This window comes from Rhinolophus sinicus, chromosome 2 (assembly GCF_057876585.1).
Source record: "Rhinolophus sinicus isolate RSI-liver-muscle chromosome 2, RSI-T2T, whole genome shotgun sequence".
NCBI lineage: Eukaryota > Metazoa > Chordata > Mammalia > Chiroptera > Rhinolophidae > Rhinolophus > Rhinolophus sinicus.
In genome coordinates this window covers 180,587,767-180,606,838 of record NC_142502.1, presented here as the reverse complement: position 1 = coordinate 180,606,838, position 19,072 = coordinate 180,587,767, and the positions used below count along the sequence as shown (strand labels likewise).

The following is a 19,072-nucleotide window of genomic DNA, read 5'->3' as shown; positions in this document are numbered from 1 at the left end:
ACTTCCGGGTGGGTTTGGAAGAAAGAACAAGGCACGCTCACCTCTGCCCTTCGTCTCTGGCCTCTGTCCGCAGGCAGCATAGTCTGAGAGGGGCAGGTTGGGAATCTGCTTTGCTGATGGGCCTATGGTGGTCCAGCTGTGGCAGTGACAACACAACTGGGGGTGTGAAGTGCTGGTGAGCCCACTTTTTGGCACATCTAAGCCAAACTCTCCAAACCATTTTTTCAGTAATCAAGGTAACATTTTAGTCTCTTGATTCTTACGTCTGTATCTTAGTGGTTCTGAGATTGAGTTGGAGGGTTCTATTTGAGCCCCAAAGCCAGCCCTTTAGTATTTCCTCCATGTGTCTTTCAGCTTTGCAGACTCAGGGCAGCAGCACGCCTGCAGCAAGGGCTTGCCTTGTGGCCCTGGCTGAGGGACGACACCTCCATGCTGCTAAATGACTCTGTGTTGGTCCATGCCACAGACTGATTGTCATATCACAAGGCTCATCACAAGTCAGAACTGGCCGCTGTGCCAGGAAGCTTGTCTGCACCCTGGTCCCAGGCATGGCTCTCCACCAAGAGTTTCTGGTCCTTTCCATGCTATGTCAGCCAGCTCCTCTGGAGAGCAGCCATCAACCACTTTGCAGCAATGGTCCCAAATCACGGAAAAGTCAACCTGATTTGACAATAGCAGCAGCCATATATTTTCTGCTCTTGGAGGTGTAACCATGGTAATCAGATCAGATGAAAAAGTGTTCCTTAGTGCAGGCGCCACTCAAATGCACATGGCAGTCTGGGGTGGTGGAGATGGGGTTTAATGTTAGACTCTGAGCTTTGCTTCGTGGAACAAAGAGCCTTAGAACAGGACCTGTCATAGACCTTTGGCAACGTCCTGCCTTTCCAGGACCACGCATCCTACAGGCAGAGTTTAGATCCACTGGTTGTGGTGTTTATTTTGCTGCAGCTATTGTGACTCATTAGAAAGTCTTTCTAAGGTGGCAGTTCCCACAAGTATCAACCGAGCAATGGAAGAACTGAATTCAAGAAGATGCTGTTCTAATCATTCTAAATTCAAACTAGCTGTCAAAATCCTCACCTCAAACCCTACATGACAAGTGCCATTATGATCCCCATTGCACAGATGAGGAGATTGAGGTACAGAGGTGATGTGACATTTGATCCAAGGGACGTGACTCTACCATCATGTCATGGGAGATAAAGGTTCACCTGCAAGTCTGTGGGGAGACCATGGGGATATTTAAACCAATGCCATGTCCAGGCATTCAGAAAGGCCAGTCTCCACTTCCTGGAGAACACAGACTGTTGGTGTTTCCCAGGGCAGACGGATGTTCTCTCGCTGACCGGGCTGGAGGAGAGCGGGTGAGAAAGAAACGATAAACCCTGACAGGGGAGGATGTGGGTATAAAATCAGTCTCATGTCTCTGAAAGCAATGCTTCCAGTCTGTGTCAAAACCCTTCAAATGGTCATATGTGTTAACACACTAATTCAATTTCTCTAACATTCTAAGGAAATAATCAAAGTTCAGATTTCTTTTTCCCCTAACAATAGGAACATCACGGCTTTATAACAGAAAATTTTCAAAAGAGCCTACAGAGTCAGGAATTGGAGATGGATCAAGTCAATAAATCTATGAAGCTGAATAATGTACGGCTAAAAATCTTAATTTTAAGAAATGTTTAATGACGTGGGAGAATATTTCTGATAGAACGCTGTGTGGAGAAATCAGACAACAAAGTGATATATAGCATGAACTCGTAAATGTGTGCATTGGCTTTTTATATACGTGATTGAGGAAATGAACAGAATGTTTCAGGAAGATAGGATTCGGGGCATTTTAATTTTCTTCTCTATGTTTTTCTAATCTTTATAATAAGCGAAGACTCCAGTAAATAACAGTTTTGCTAACAGAAAAAATAATGATAATAATAGTAGTAATAAAAGAACTGCTCCTACTTATTCCAGTGTTCCTACAGTGTACTTGGTAATATATGAGAGATTTATCTATATGGAAAGCATTTTTCCTTACAAAGCCTGGCAATCTGTTATATGTGTTTGATCAAAAAGGAAACTGAGACTGAGAGACTAATTGACTTGCCTAAGATTTACTAAATGAACAAATTATTAAAGACAACAAGTGACACGCCTTTGTGACATGCTCGAGACGCGAGAAGCAGTCACTTTAGCTGCAGGGCAGAAATGAGAGACTCATGGGGATCAGAAAGCAAAAGCGAGTCTCGAATGGCACAGTAAGAAGAGACGTGACCTTACAGGCAATGGGGAACCAGTTGCACGGATTACAAAGAAAGAAAACAATAGTGTGTGTGTGTGTGTGTGTGTGTGTGTGTGTGTGTGTGTGTTAAAAGCCTACGGAGAAGTGCTCAGAAAGATTTACTGACATTGCACATCAATCTCGCCTTCATTAGGTGCTGCATTTCCACACACTCCCTCCAACATAAATGTTCTTGAATTTTGTGACATGTTCTCAGCGTTTCCCTGGATGGAAAAGCAGAAGTAACTGAGTCCTCCAGGGCAGCTGGAAGCAGGAACACAGCGAGCGTGGGATGATCTTTAAAATCCCCGTTTTCTGCTCCCTTCTTTTATGGCGTCACTAAGTCACGGTGCTACTGGGTCTCCATTGTCCTGTGTGAGTAATTTCATCTCCACCTCAGTCTCCAGGGTTTGGTTCATGCAATAAATCTGGTTTGACTTGGTATGTGCCTCAGCCTGAGGGCTGCCAGTTCTCAAGCCTGTACACTTGAGTTAATTTGCATCTTTGCACTATGTGGACCTCTCCTCATATGACTGTCACTCAGCCTGCACGTGTCATAATTCCCAGAGTCCCTGGCTGTTCAAACCTTCTGATTGGACCATCAGTCAGGTAGCCAACAATGCTATTCTTTTTTACCAAAACTGTTCATTAAGTAGCACAACGGCTCCCACATCGTTTCAAACATTTCTTTCCATCGGGGCGTGTGTGTCTATGAATATTTGTATTTTTAACTATCTTCATAACACTTACGCTGTGTCAGGCACAGATCTCAGGACTTATGTAGACATCAATCATCCCTGGGAGAATCCTTCGAGGTAGGAGCTATCCCTACTTTACATCTGAGAAACCAAAGAGGGTTTCACTGACTTGCTTTGAGATCCTGCCAGTAGCTAACTACTCAGGTGCAACCAGGATCTCAATCCCACCCTTTAGGTTTCAAGTCAGGGATCTCAAGCATTGCACCACGCTGCCGCCCCCATTCAGCATTGAACATAGTGACACAGGGAACCGTTATGACAATGCAATCAGTTAAGCTCCGCTGCCTCTCCCATCTGTGTCTCAACACTGCAGCTTCTGAAGTGCAACACTGACCGATTCCAGGCAGATGGGTGGACGGTGGTGAATGACTAGATATTGTACTGTTTCTCCCCCTTTCCTTCTTCTCTTACTTAAATGGTCGCACATGTCCCCACCCCCTTTGTTTGGCAAAGTCTTTCCCCTAGAACTTGTCCCCATGGTCTCACCACCCATCCCCATGGTGATGCTTCCCTTCCAGCCTCCAGCTTTCTCCTCTCGTCCAGTTCTAAGTGCCCGGCACCACACTGCACGTTTCCTCCTGTGTGTTGCACTAAGACCGCAAACTTGTCAGACCCCAAACACAGCTCAGGGCCTCACTTTCCCATCTTGTCAATGACACCACCGTCCTATTATTACCAACTCGGAAATCTCAAGAGTCAGCTGTGACTCTTACGTTTCCCCACCTCCAGTTTCTCTTAAGCCTCCCCTTTCTGTGGATTTTTATCTCTTCCCTCCTGGAAGCAACACTTTTCTGGCCCACATTCCTTCCTCTGGGTGTATCCTTGTCCTGAGAGGGTCTCCTGAATCTGGATATGGCTAGGAACTCGAGGACCATGAGTATCCTTAAAACATTACACTCCTTTCCCTGCCCCCATTCCTGCCAGTTCATCCTCTGAAAACACCTCATATAAAAATTGGAACAAGAACATAAACAATTGCTATAAAGGTAAGGGCTCCGTAAACTTGCAGGGTGTAAGCAGGGCAATACAAGTGTGGAAAGCCATTGCGTCTCTGGAGATAAGTGTCAATTTCCAGGCATCTGGAAGAGACTGGCAACATTTGCTTCCTGTGGCTCAGGCACTCTCTCTCCAAGCCCTGAGCCATCAGGTAAACAGTCCACCTACCCTGCTGGAGGGACATTAGAACATTTTCTGAGACTGCATGCAGGAAGCAAGGGCCCATGCAGGGCCCAGTGGGTTCACCAAGGCCCCAGGCAGGAGAACGGAAGTGCTATACTTGCTGAAGATCTGAGCTCCACAGACATGTGGGATCAGCGCGTGCAAAGATCAGGAAGCAGGTCTGTTCTAGGATCTGCTGGTGGAGAAGAGGGTGAGTGGGGCTCATGCAGGAGATGAAATCTGCGAGATAAGGGCCGGAGGACAAGCAAGTGGCAGGCTTGCCTACTCTGGGGGCTCCCTCACTGACGGCCTCCTGAAAAAATTCTTACACTTGGCAGTGTTTCTTAGAGGTACTTGATTGCCTTGCCTCTCTCCCTTCCTCCCTTCTTTCCTCCCTCCCTTCTTTCCTTCCTTCCTTCCTTCCTTCCTTCCTTCCTTCCTTCCTTCCTTCCTTCCTTCCCTCCTCTAATTTTTTTTTTATCCCATTTAGTCCAGAAAAACGAATCCTAAAAGTGACCTCTGCAGCAGTCAGGATTATGGATCCAGCAGTTAAATTGGGAGTTTCAAATACACTCAGTTGTTTTGTGCCTGAGCAGCCACGGTCCTCTCTAGGCTCCAGTTTCCTTATACGTGACAAATGGGAGGGAGGAGGTGATAAATGTGCTCCAATTACTCCTCTAGACCTAACTATTCTTCATTTCTCTCATCAGGGCTTGAATCTGCTAAAGAAGGATTTCATCTTCAGAGTGTCGGAAGAAGGATTGTTGAACAGTATTCGACTTTGGAGAAGGTACGTTTTGGTTTTCAGAATCTCATATAAGATTGTTTGGTGGAGAGGGACAAGGTTGTCACTGTTTGTCTCCGGTCGATCGGTGCCTCACGGAGCAATCGTGCAGCCAGGACTCCATATTTGTGTCGGAATATCTCCAATGCAGCCTCAACGTGGGAAACCAGCCTCCAAAGCCAGTGGAATCGGATTGTCCCCACACACTTTGGCTCTTTTAAGTCTAATATTCCCACCCACTGTCTTCTTGATTGTCTCAGAATCATTGTTAATTTTAGCCATTTATTAATTGCCTTCTATATGCCATGCACTTGTTGACTTTGAATGAATATCTTGTTTATTCTACACCAAAGTTTTCTTACCCTCCTTTTGTACATGAGGAAAAGAGAGCTTCTCAAGGAGGTGAAGTCATGGAACGGTAAGGAGAAAACTGGGGTTTTGACACCAAACTGGGACGATTCCACAGACTCTGGTCTTTCCACTCTGAAACATTCCCCGCTCTTCCCCCCACAGGCACTAGAATCCATGGCTCCTCCTCTGTTGGGGTGTCTCAGGCTGGCCTCCAGGGGTCAATAGCTCAGGGCAGGTGGGACATTTTGAGGTCTTCCTCTGGCCTCTGCCTGTGAAAGCTGGGTCCCAGAATCCCAATACACATCCCCAGTGTTCAAGAGTGGCCATGCCACGTGCTCCTCACACTGCCCCAGGACACAGACACACGTACCCGTTGAAAGTGCCACCTCCTCCGCCTTCACTGAGCTTTCTGGTCTTTATCGTTTCCACACTCAGAGCTGCAGACAAGAGCATGGCCTTTCCCTCTGATGAGTCCCTGGGTTATAAGCTCTCACTCCCAATTAATCTCTGCTGCCTTTAGAAGCAGGTAACACGTCCTCCACAATGAAGCTGAAGAACCAAATCGAGGGCTCTGATGGCAGTCTCTGATTTCATGGCACCAGAAACTGTGGGCCTGAGGGGATCGCTCTGGGGGTTCTGGATCCTCTCCTGGCTGCCATGGTGCCCTCACCCTGCCATTGTACTAACCTGAGACTTCCATGCTTGGGCTACATCTTAGCATGGTCACTCAATGAGTGTATGGCTTAAGGCAAATTACTTAGCTGCTCTGTGCCTCAGTTTCCCCATCTGTAAAAAGAGTTAATAGTAAAAGCCAGTGGGAATCTGCATGACTGTGCAGTAAGGTGATTGGCCTCAGTGAACAAATTGTGTCCTCTGCTGTGGCTTGTGTCATTTGTCAACTGACCAATGGCTTATTTTCAACATGTGTCCTTCATGTGTGATGCATCTTTTTCAAGATCTTCACTTGAATGATATCTCTCCAAAAACTAGGAGGTATGTTAGAGGAAGCCTTTCCTTCGACTGATGGGAAATGAAGATCCCTGAAGGAAATAGACAGCGGCAAGTTTGCTGAATGTGCAGGTGACCACTCCAGAACATATTCCAATGCTTGTCCTACCCAGGAAGAGACAGACAGCTGGTGCTCAGTCTTTTGAGAATTGTGCAGGTCTCTGAAGCTTCTCAGTTATCGAATAACTGACAAGTTCTTCATCGTACCTTCCTGAGGGCAGAGACTGAGTTTCAGTGGTCGCTCCTTCTGTGACATGATAAATGAATAAAAAACGGAAACTAAACATGGGTTACCACCAAGCAATGGATCCACCCCAAATTGACTACGTTCTCACTCCTAGTGTAAAGTAAAAGGTCTTATAATTCATCTTTATCATGTTTTAGAAGCATTCCTTCTCCTGGGGATTCCATTTTCTGAATTTTACTCTGCAGATCTCTGTTCAATTCTCAGATTTCTCTTGTGCTATGAATCTCCTGTCCCCATTCCCTAATAATATGTCCTTTTAAAAGGAAGTGGAACTTAGGCTTACACAGCAGTATACTTAATGACATCTGAAGCTCAAGTGAAGAAAGGAAGCCGAGAAATTTTTCTAGCCTTTAAAATGAGGTTCAATACATTTATATTTAGGGTTTAAACTAAAAATTTCACTTAACGAGGAAAGCCATTATTTAATGATTCCAGTGTATCACGGTTTTTTTCATTAAAGTGAAGGAGTTTAAAAGTCAAGAGCTACACCCTGAGAAGAACATACTCACAAAACATGGATGTGTCTGTGGGTCAGCAAACATTGTGATGAAAATTGCTACTGTCAAGTGAAAAGTTCTTTATGAAAGAACCCTGTCTCTCAGCTCTTGTGATCAAAATCTTTCCATCTTAATGCCTTCTCCCTGCCAGCACGCCTTCCACGTTAGTGTAATGAGTAGGTTTTTCTCCCATCACCTTTGCCATCAGCTTCCCTTACAGCAGAAGGCAGAGGCACAGCCAGGGAGCGGTACTGCCTCCAAGCTCCCCTTTCGTTAAAGTGTTTCTGTTTCTACATCTCCTGATCCCTCACTCATCCACTAATTTGAAAACTCGTTACTTTATTCCTTAATTAAGAATATAGTGAATATCTACTGTATCCCAGACACTACCCAATGTGAATACAAAAGTAATCAGCATAGGAAGGTGGATAGACCATTCCTGATATCCAATATGGCGCTGTAAGTACTGTGTAAGGATGGTCAACGTACTCAAGGAGCACAGAAGAAGGGATGTCCAACCAAGTGTGTCTGTGGACATTAGGAAACCATCTCAACTTAGGGTCTTCAAGGATAAGGCGGTCTAAGGATTGGGAATGGCATTAGAGGCAAAGGAAAAACCATCGGCAAAGGTACAGTTCTGTGAGGGTGTATGACGAGCCCAGGAACGGTGAAAAGGTCAATGATACAGTAGATAGAATATAGGCAGTGAGCCACTAGAATGACTATAATGAAAGACTGACAATATCAAGTGTTGGCGAGGAAGTAGGAAGAGTGGAACCTCCTCACACTGCTGGTGGAAATGGAGTGTGGTACAACTCCTTTGCAACGTAGTTTCTTTAAAAATTTAATTCACACATGCAATCTGATCCGGCAACTCCATTCTTAGATCTACCCAAAAGAAATAAACACATATTTACCCAGAGATTTATATACAAATATTCACAGCATGTTTCCTAATAATGACAAACGGGAAACAATCTGTTAACTCCATCAACTGGGGAATCGATAAACACAGTGTGGTGTGTCCACATGATGAAATGCTGCTCAGAAACAAGTTGGCACCGACCGCCGATCCCTGCTGCACATGGATGGGCCTGCAGAACATCATGGTAAGTGAGAGACGCCAGACACAGATGGACCAGACTGTCTGATTGACATGAATTTTGCAAAAAATGCAAATCTGTAGAGGCAGAATGCAAGGGCAGTGGGGGGCGGAAGCAGGCATTCGCTGCAAGTGGGCAAGAGGGAACCTTCTAGGGTGATGGAAATGTTCTAAAACAGGGTTATGACGATGGTTTGCATGACGCTGTAAACTTACTAAATATCATCATTCATGTACACTTGCAATAGGTGTATTCTGTGGTATGCAAATTATACTTCCATGAAGCTTTTTTCAAAGCTCATAAAACTAAAACAAAACACCTCTTTTATCTGTGTATTTGTTGGGCCTTCGTGATGTGACCACATCACTGATATGTGTGCTCAGAAGGTAACAGTTTGCTTCAGATCCTGAATCGACTACACGCCTCTTGTTTTCATCCATTACTCCATCTTCCATGTTATAGCAAGTCTAGTCCCATTGATGGGATTAGTGTCCCTATAAAAGGGACCCCGAGAGCTCCCTGGCCCCTTCCACACATGAGGACACAGCAAGACGACAGCTGCCTATGAACCAGGAAGCGGGCTCCCACCAGGCTCGGAAGCTGCCGGCACCTTGCCATTCTTTTAATATGTAGTGTCTTTTAATGAACACATACTCTTAATTTTTATTAAATTCAATTTATTAATGTTTTATGACTCGTGCCCCTTGTGTCTTATTTAGAGTACAAATATTTCACTGCTTGCTTTTTCACTTAACATTGCATTTTAAAAATGTATTCCCGTTGATAAATTGAATCTCAAGTGTCCGTTTTAAACTTTGCTATAGTGCATCTATTATAGAAATAAATCATAATGTATTCATACGCTCTTTTACTGAGGAACAGTTGTGCTTCCCCCCACCTTTTACTACTAAAACAAAGCTGCAATTCACGAGAACACATAAGTCTCCTTGAGCTCCTCCATCCACTAACGGTGACAGTCAGGCAGAGTGAACTGCTGAAGAAGACTCCGAGGGTCAGAAGTGACCATGGCAGACGCGCATGCGCACACGGTTGTTGCAGGACCAGGAAGCCCTGGGCAACAATGTAAAGGCAAAGACACGCCTCACGCTTAGAGGTCACCTCACACAATAAGGGGTCCAGAGAGGCCAAGCACAGGCTCCGATTGCCCACCCTCTGCAGGCCACATTTGATGTGCTCTCTGACCCAGAACCACTGACGACTACGTGGAGAACCCTGAAACAAGACAGCCCCAGATATGGTCTTGGCTGGAGCCCCATAACCATATTTTTTGCAACAAAACCAGCCCCAAAGCCAGAGAACTCTTGGGGGTGGGGGTCTCATCAAACCCAGGCATGAGGCTGCCATTTTGCTGTTAGCAATAAACAATGCTAACAAGGTGGTAAACACTGTCCCCAAGTTCACCCTGACTGGGCCCAGGCTTACAAGCAAAACTACTCATCAGGACATTTCACTTCTTGACCCTGGGTCAGTACTACAAAGGTAATAAGATCTCAGGCAAATTCTAGGCCTGTTGGAATTAATTCGCAAACACAGGTACCTGTCACCACGACACAGCACACTATGAAGAGCCTTAAAGCCAACCCAGGAAGAAGGCTGCTGTTGCAACTCATTACCCATCTCCCCCCAAAAGATCATCAGAAGTAATATAACAGGATGACCCTCCCAGATCAGAAATTCAAGATAACCAGCTCGTCCACCATTCCCAGGACTTTGATCTTACATGGTTTGTACATTCTGCCATCTAATTCAATTTCCAACCCTCTCCCAGATTTCTAGAGCTCACTGTCTGTCATCAGTGAATTCACTTATGAGAATGTTCTAGGACTATTCACTTTCTTATTGTACCTAAAATATAGATATATTTGAAGGACTTTCCCCCTACCCAGAAGCCCTCTCCAGTGGGTGCTGTTTTTTCTCTTACCTCCATGAATTGAAGGTTCTAGAGGGAGGGTAAGTGTGTTTGTAATTTTTATTGCAAAATCCTAGCTTTTGAAAAATCCTAGCTTTCCTGAAGCACTTTCCATTTCCACCCTAATTGCAGTTTCTTCCCATGTCCGGATCACTCCCACTTTAGGCTTCTATTTCTTCTCTTTCCTTCCCTCTTCTCATCTCCACAAACCCATGTGATCTCATCCAGTCCCACATTTACATCTTTTCCTAAGACCTTATACTTTCAAATTCCTACTTGACATTTCTGCTCCGATTTCTATTGAGCATCTTAAACTTAACTTGCCTCAACAACTCTTGATAGCCTTCCTTCCTAAATAAGCAACTATCCCTCCCTGAGATTTCCCCATCTCAGAAAGCACTATCACTATTTAACTACTTCCTGGGGCTGAAACCCCTGGACTCATCTTTGATTCCTCTTTCCTCACCTCCCCTATCCATTAGGAAGCACTGTTGGTTTTATCTCCAAATATATCCCACAAACATGACTTGTCTTCATCTCCAGTGCTGTCACTGAAGTCATATCCACCATCGTCTCGTCTATGTGTTTGCAGTGGCGTTCTAACAACCATCTTATTACAATGGCTTCCATTCTTCACCTCTCAGAATCAATCCTCCACATACTTTGCAAAAAATATTTTTCTCAAATTGAAATTAGATCATGTGTTCCCTGCTCAAAATCCTCCAATGGATTCACATGACACTCAGAATAAAATCCTGTGCCCTTCCCAGACCTGTGGGTCAAAATGTCTAAATTTATCAGGTTCATCTCTTGTGACTTTTCCAGCACTTACTCCATTTGTCTCCTTGCTGTACCTTGAACATACCCTGTGTGTTCCTGTCTCAGGACCTTTGCATTTGCTGTCCTCTCTTCCTGGAATGTTCTTCCTCCATAGGTTGGCATGACTGGATCCCTCCTTTGATTCAGGTTTCTGCTCATGTGTCACTTGTTTAGAAATTTCCTTAATCTTCCCATTGAAAAGGAACTACCCTCAACAGTCTTACTCTACATACTGTGTTATAGTTTTCTCCACAGCACCGACCATGCTTTTATTTATGATGTATGCATTTGTATGCTTAGCTTTTGCATGTGTGTATTGCTTCTTTCTCTAGAATGTAAGTTTTACCTGCACTATGCAGAAAAATTCCTGGCACACAGTAGACGTTCAATAACTACTTGACAAAGGAAACAATGATAAAATAAATATTTGAGAGTTCTTCATTTATTTTGGATAAAAATCTTGTGCTATTTATTCTAGAGTATAGATTATCTTTTTCTAGACTGGAGTTTTTATTTTCACATAGATCATGGCATACTTAGAAATACAGAAGTTCTTAATTTTAATGTGCTCATATTACTATCCGTTTTTGCCACCCTAGATTTTTTGTGTGCATGTGTGCCATTTAACAATCATTCCCTTTGTCAACAACACCTTGCAATTTGGGTTCATATTTTGAAACAGTCACCCTGGGTGCTGCACCTGCCTCTTCTCATGGTGTGTGCGTCAGAGCAGGACTGGTGCTGGGACACACTGAAGTGTGTTTATTGCTTCCAGAGTGTCAGAGCCAACTGCCAGTAGGTGGTTCTCACATACGCAGCATAAATACACAAGTGTCAGAGGCAGTGGGGCATAATAACAGTAGCTAAATTTGCTAGGTACTACCAGACGCTGGTCAGTGCCCAAATTTCATCATCTAATCCACACAACTTTATCTCATAGATAGCTTTATTACCTCTATTCTAAGGATGAAGTAACCAGGGATCAGAGAAGTTAAATGACTTGCTCAGTGTTAGGTGGCTTAGAAAAGAAAAAGTCGGAAAGTGAAACCAGCTCTTGGGTGATAAGTTCCAAGCTTTTATACACCAAATCAAGGTGGTGCTTCTTGGGGTCCAGGAGTTCAGGGCTTGATTCAGACATTGATCACGGGTAAGTCACTTCTTTTCTCTCAGCTTCCTTATTTGGAAAATGGAGATAATGATCTCTGTCTGTCACACATCACACGGTTTTTATGAGGATCACACCCAAATATATAATATATACAACTGAGCTTTACAGTGTATAATGTGCTAGATAAATGTTAGGTGATTGATATGATTACAAAGGCACCAAATATAACTACACAGTAAGGTGACTAAATTATAACAAAGGCACTAAAATGTATTGTTGTCTGATTAAAATTTGTTACCTTGGAAGATGATATATTTGTCTAATGATCCTACCTGTCTTTAGGAAACATGTCCTTTTGAATATAATCAGTAGATTGTGGGTCATGTGTTGATTTCCATTAACATTTAACAAACAGCTAAATGTTAATTAGAGTCAAGTCTGGTGATCAAGTGAGGGAAAGCTATCAAAGAGAAAGAAGAAATAACTTAAGTAATGAAGTGACTTTTCCTGTGTGACTTTTAAATAGGCTCTGAAGCCTTTCTCCAAATATAACCCAAATATTGAGTCACTAAGAACCTTTGAAATGAATACATTGCCTACATCTCTCCTCCGGAGATGGGCTTTGCCTGTGTCTGCATCACTCAGTGTCATGGGCTATTTGGTTAATCTGTCTTTCATGGCAGAAATCTCCGTGACACAGTCAGCCATCCAAGCATCTCCACGCGTGTATTCAGTCTCGGTGAGCAATTCATGTCAACAAATAGTCTGTTCTACTGTGGGACAGCTCTGCTGTTTAGAATGGGCTCCCTTATATTAAGCCAAAATTTGTATGATTGTGAGTTCCACAATTGGTCTGAAGGACCAGGGATGTCTTTTGGGAATTCATATAGCATAGTATTTGAGACCAGGGGTTTTTAACTGAGGACTGGATTCAAATCCCAACACTCCCATTATCTAGGGTTGAACTTGGGTAACATACTGCTGTTGCATAAGCTGTCATGGGGTCTCACCTCCATTACCTGCATAATGGGGGGGCAGCATGATATAACCCATCTCATTAGGTGGTTATAAGTCTTTAATGAAATATTGCATACCCAGACCCTAGCCCAACAGCAATATTATACAATTGAGTAAAGGGTTACCCTTTTTAAGACCCTTTACTGCCCCCTGCTGGAAAATTGCCATAAAAGCGATCTAAATATGCAAGACAATGAACAACTTGCTTGCTCCAAAGGCCAAGCTTGTATAAAGTGCTCGAGACAGTGTCCAGCCTGTGGCGCTCTCCCTGTTCATGTGAGCAACTTGTATTGCTCTAGTACTGGGCAACTGACCTAGAAAAACTGTGGGCCCATCTCCGTGTGGTCGTGGCTTGAGCGGTACTTTTATGGCAGATGCCCAAAGAGGCTCTCTGTCATCTTGGAAAGGTAAGAATAGCTGGGGAGAACCAATTACGATAATCATTTTAACGCGCAGTGTTTATTTAAAGTGAAAACAGGAACAGCGATGGGAATTTTTGCCTTTGTTACTCCATGAGATTTTAAAATAAGGACTATCTCGACCTTAAACATTTAGTTATTGAAAAGTGAACGATAAAAGCACAGAAACATGAAAGTAAAAATGCTTTTGGAAGATCTCATTTAAATTGTAGTGGGTTGTCAAGGGAAATTAATAGAACCGAATTATGACATAACAGAAGCATTTTTTCTTTTAGTACCACCCGTTGAAAGTGCATTACATGCCAGGAATGGTGTTAAGTGCTTTTCCTACAAGGGAGGCATTATTTTATTTGTGACCCATAACCTGTTTCACAGCAGGACTTCTCCTTCTCAGTAAATGGCAAGACTATTCCCTAAAGCAGAACCTGGGGGTCATCTTAGCCTTCTCTGTCTTCCATTGCCTTTTAGCCAATCTTCCATCAAGCTCCTGCCATCCTTGCCCCAAATATATGAAAAATGCTTCATCTCTTTCTGCACTGCCCCCTTCCTGGTTCAAGGCTCCGTCTTCTCTCCTGATCGGATAGGATTTGCCTCCTAACTTGTCTTTTGTCACCTAGTCTTGCTCCTCGGTTGTTCATATGCTAGAAAGAAGCCAGACTATTAAAAAATGTAGATCAGACAAAGCCATTCTCCTGGAAATGGAACATTTTTAATTTTCCATTCTCCTGATACTTTCAACAGCTTCACTTGACCCTCAGAATAAAATCTCAACTCTCCCAGGTCTACAGGCTCTGTGTGATCTGACTCTGACCCTCCTCGACGCACCTCGTAACGTTCTTCCATGACCACTGCTTTTCAGCCCCTGGGACCTGGGGGTTCCTCATTCTCCCCACCTGCATCTTTTCTCTCAAGCGTTCCTTCTCACTTTTAAGGTTTCAGATTCAATGTCATTTCTTTAAAGAAGCTTTTTCAGATTGCACTCTCTGAATGAGGTTCTCCTATCGTTGCCTACCAAAACTCCCTGTATATTTGGTTCACAGTATTAATATTATAATTGTTCATTTTGTTTAGAGTATTACTCAGCCTGTAATTATTGCTATCACTTATTTGTTGCCTTTTTACTCTGTCTTATTCCTTTAAAATGTAAACTCCAAGACGGCAGTAATCTCATGTATGCTTCTAAGTTGCTAGCACAATGCCTAGTATATAGAATGGACTCTATATATTTGTAAAACAAATAAATGAGGATTTCCTTATAACTTTCTTATGACATAAACATCATGTACCCAATTTTACAAATGAAGAGCTTAGTTTTAGTGAGGCTAGCAAGTGAAGGGCCAGGGACTAAACACTGATCAGTTTGACTTTTCAAACTGAGCTTTTATCTACCATTCTATCCTGCATAAATAATTGGTGTGTGTGTGTGTGTGTGTGTGTGTGTATGTGTGTGTGTGTGTATGTGTGTGTGTGTCTGTGTGTGTGTGTATGTGTCTGTGTGTGTGTGTGTGTATGTGTGTGTGTGTGTGTATGTGTGTGTGTGTGTGTATGTGTGTGTGTATGTGTGTGTGTGTGCGTGTGTGTGTATTAGTGGTAGGTGCTTCAGAGAGAGTTATCAGATACAATAGCACTAGTTACTACAAATGTCAACTATAGGACCACCTGGGATTTATCCAAGAGAAATGGACTTAAATAGAACTAAAATGTAAATTCAAATAAAACAAAATTATGTAAGGGCTAAGATTCAACTTTAGGTATTTACAACACAATCTGGAGGGAAACAGACTACATGGTATTTTTCATGCTGGAGGCAATTTTGATATCCCAGAATCTAATTTTCATTAACATTACATTTTTGGCTATTTCTGTTTATTTACCTCTTTACTAGCACATTCATTCCTAAATTCTGTTTTTGTTGTTTGCTTGGTTGTTTGGTTTATTTTATTCGATAAGCAATTTTTCATTTTATTTATGCACTGTTTTGTTTAAGAAAACAACAACACCAGCCTTTCCTTGGTGTGTTCGTTCATTCATTCATTCATTCATTCATTCATTCATTCATTCATACAGGAGTACTGAATGGAGCATGTGCTACGTGCCTGTCTGTCAGGTGCAAGGCACCCAGACCTGCCTAAAAGCGCTTCCTGATATTCTGGCTATTTGGTCACTAGCATTCGTGGCATCAGGTTAGCATAGCAGGTCTGCAAAGAGAAGCAAACAGTTAATATTCAACCTCTGATGGGCAAAAATAGGCTTTGAATTCCACAGCTAATTCAAGTTTTTTAAATCAAAGTTTTAAGAGTCAGACTTTCTTGAAAGAGAAAGTGGATTTCAGTTTTGCTTTTGTTTTTAATGGCAAAGGTTAAATACTCTAGGACCCAGAACATGTTTATCCCATAAGTTTACACAGAAGAACAAAATACCAACTATTGCACAAGATGTTTTCTAATGCTAAAAGAAATGGTGGGAAAAGGAAAATTTGAAGAACACAAGTAGAGTGAAAGGCTACTGTGAAGCGGAAAGAGGTCTCCGATATAAACTTAACTTTATCTTAGGAAACATTACCTAGTTTCTATTTTTGGTTGTCCAACTATTTTTTTATTATCTTTAATTTTCTGTGATGAATTTTGAGGAGACTGAAAGACTTGTAATCTAAGATCCAGGTTCAACTGGTGCTTGCGTAGAAATTGCTGAATGAAATACCTGTGATGATGCTGACGATGACGAACAACATTTATATAAAACTCAGTCTGTGCAGACTCTGTTCTAAACACACTGACTATATCATCTTCTTTCATTCTCAAAACCACTCTAAGAAGTAAAGAACACTACCACCTAATTTCCTAGAGGAGGGGAATGAAGCAGAGGTTAGGCAAAGCTCCAGGTTACACAGTGACCTTGGTGGGGCTGGGACTCAAACTCAGAAAGAACGACTCCAGCGTCCACACTCTTATTCCCTCTGCTCCACTATTTCAGAACGAGCCTAAAGGCGGCTACGCACCATGCAATCACTCTGCGGCAGGTGAATGTCCTTTTTTTAAATGCATGTGCTCTGGGGAAGGTGCAGAAATGTTGGAGGAAAAGTCAGCAGACCTGGACAGGCATTGGAGGGGGATTAAGGAGGATAGAGAGTGACCCACATAAACATCGTGACAGTTAAGACACAGAAATGGAAACATTTCTGTCAGCAATGCAGTGATAGATGAAGAATGATGATTTATCTTAGAAAATGCCAACATAGATACATGCTGATAACTACAGGCCAGATATCTTCCCCTCAATTTTCGAATAATAAGAAAGCCTCCTACTCAAACCTAACCAAACAAATAAAGAGAAATTCCTAAGGTTTAGATAATCTTAAGGCATCCTCAGGAAAGGAGAAGGAGAGAAGGAAAATATTGAACTGGCTTAGCAGTTTCTCAAGAGACTCAATACTAAGCCAGAAGTGATTGAATGTTTTTCTTGAACTGGTAAGATTAAGTTGTCTCCTACCAATGCAGAACGGCGATGGTTCCTGAGAAAAATTAAATGCTGTTATAAAGAAATAAAACAAGTGATATTTTTACTAGTGAGACATTTTGACTGTGAAATTTGTACCTATTGCATTTATATCTACTTAAATATTACTTTATCTGCTTGCCTTCTCCTGTATAAAGTAGTTGGTGGCTCTTCTCCAAAAGTCCTTATTGCTTCACTTATATCTTCATACTCAATCTTATCATATGGCATTATAATTTAGGTCTTCTGAAATTATTCAACAGTATCAGCTTTAAGAACAGGGACCCATTTTTCTTTTCTTTTCTTCTTTTCTTTTCTTTTCCTTCCTTTATTTTGGAATATTTTCTCCTACCTAGTACTTGGAACATTAAATTAGTGCTTCACAGATCATTTTTTCCAACTAGATGAGAATGTATCAGCTGTTTGCGACCTCCTCTTAACCTCAACTCTGGACCCTGAGCTCCAAGAATGATACATAGTCTCTGAGTTGCAGGAGAATAAGTGTACTGAAATTAGATGGCTCCTCCTCCATCAGGATAGGGCCAGTCTCCGTTGTTAGAGGGAAGTGGAGGTGAAGTTAAGGAGTTGACAGCAAGCTAGAGTCCAGAGATCCTCAGTAATGGCCTCAGAGCTATGTGGCTACTATCTTTTTTCCGCCATTAACTTATGATCTTGCTAAAAAAAACACCTCCAACAATGAAGGTTAACTATCATTATTATTTAACTTACTGTTAAAACATTAATCCATTAAGATATTAATGATTGATGCTAAACTCTTTGAAGATTTTTTGCTGCTAGCATCTGTATGCTTGTTTGTGCACATTTTTAGAAAACAGAAACCTAAATTTAGGTTACATAGCCATATGCTACAGTCATAAAAGCAATTGCATAGGACATCTGTTTCTGACTCAGATTGAGTAACTAATACAGGTCTAGCCCTCCCAATGTAAACAAACATAAAACTCAACAAAACCGAGAAATTCTTTTCAGCATTGAACACTGGGCAGTGCAAGACTCCAATCCACGAGGAAAGGGAAACTCATAAGGTGAACCCCATAATTGCCCTGGTTCTCTGCACAGTGCGAGATCCACAAGTAGAGAATGGTAATCCCACTGGATTGAAGAAGTAAACATCTGAGTTCAGGACAACAAAAATGGCTGTAATTCTGCTGCAGGGCACTGGAAAGGAAGAAACTGTACAGAGTGGAGGGCTGGGCCAGGAGCCTGTGGGTGGGGGGAGTTCCTTACAAGTCCTTAGCTAAGGGTTGAGCTGCACATTCATGTGGGAGACTTCATGATATTTACTAACGAGTGGCAGCTACAGATTTGAGACTACAGCCAATAGCCTAGTGGTCTAGCAGGGCTGGGGGACACTGAAGTTTTGATCTATCTGGAATGGACAAAATTAGTGATAGCTCATGAATTTTGCAGGCATCTACCTGGCACACCATAAAGGTCATGTCTTACGAGCAAGGGCCATATTCAAGAGAAAAATCTATTTTAGATTTTTGTTTTAGACCTACCTTAAACAAAACTAAAATCAGGTCCTGATGAGATTGATAGCACAGACAGAGTCTGAATGTTAGGGTAGGTACTGCCAAGTTAGAGGAAATTGGGAAACAGCTGGAGTGTTCCATAGATCTGAACTAAGAACACATAAAATCAAGTCTACCCAAGTTTCATGTAATTAGCCAGTATTTGAACTGTCTATTGGAACAAAATTCAACATTCAGTGAGTAAGACAAAAGAATCCAGAATCTGTACTGCATCTCATCAGCACAACCCAGTACACAACCAAGAATTACTAGGCAAGTAAAGAAATAGAAAATGTTGACACATAATCAAGGAAAAAAACAGTCACTAAAAATCAACCCTGAAATGTCCTAAATGTTAGATTTAGTATATGGTATTTAAAACAGCAATTGTACAAAGTTCAAAGAACTAATGGGAAAAACTGTTAAATTATACAAGGAAAATAATGACTTTAATAAATTAAAATCATTCATACAATGAACAAAATATAAAAGAGAAATTCTCATCAGAGAAATATAAATTTCAAAAGGAACCAAATGAATATCCCTGAATTTGGAGTATAGTAAGAGA

General features: G+C 42.2%; 1 long non-coding RNA gene across 2 annotated transcripts in view; it reads left to right on the top strand.

Moving 5' to 3' along the window:
• The first annotated feature begins 11,788 nt into the window (after nucleotides 1–11,788).
• The window catches only part of LOC141571505 (uncharacterized), a 33,985-nt gene continuing 26,701 nt past the window's right edge, over nucleotides 11,789–19,072 (top strand). For both annotated transcript variants that reach the window (XR_016020502.1, XR_012496251.2), the window contains exon 1: nucleotides 11,789–12,077. This is a non-coding gene — a long non-coding RNA (uncharacterized LOC141571505). The remainder of the gene's footprint in view (nucleotides 12,078–19,072) is intronic.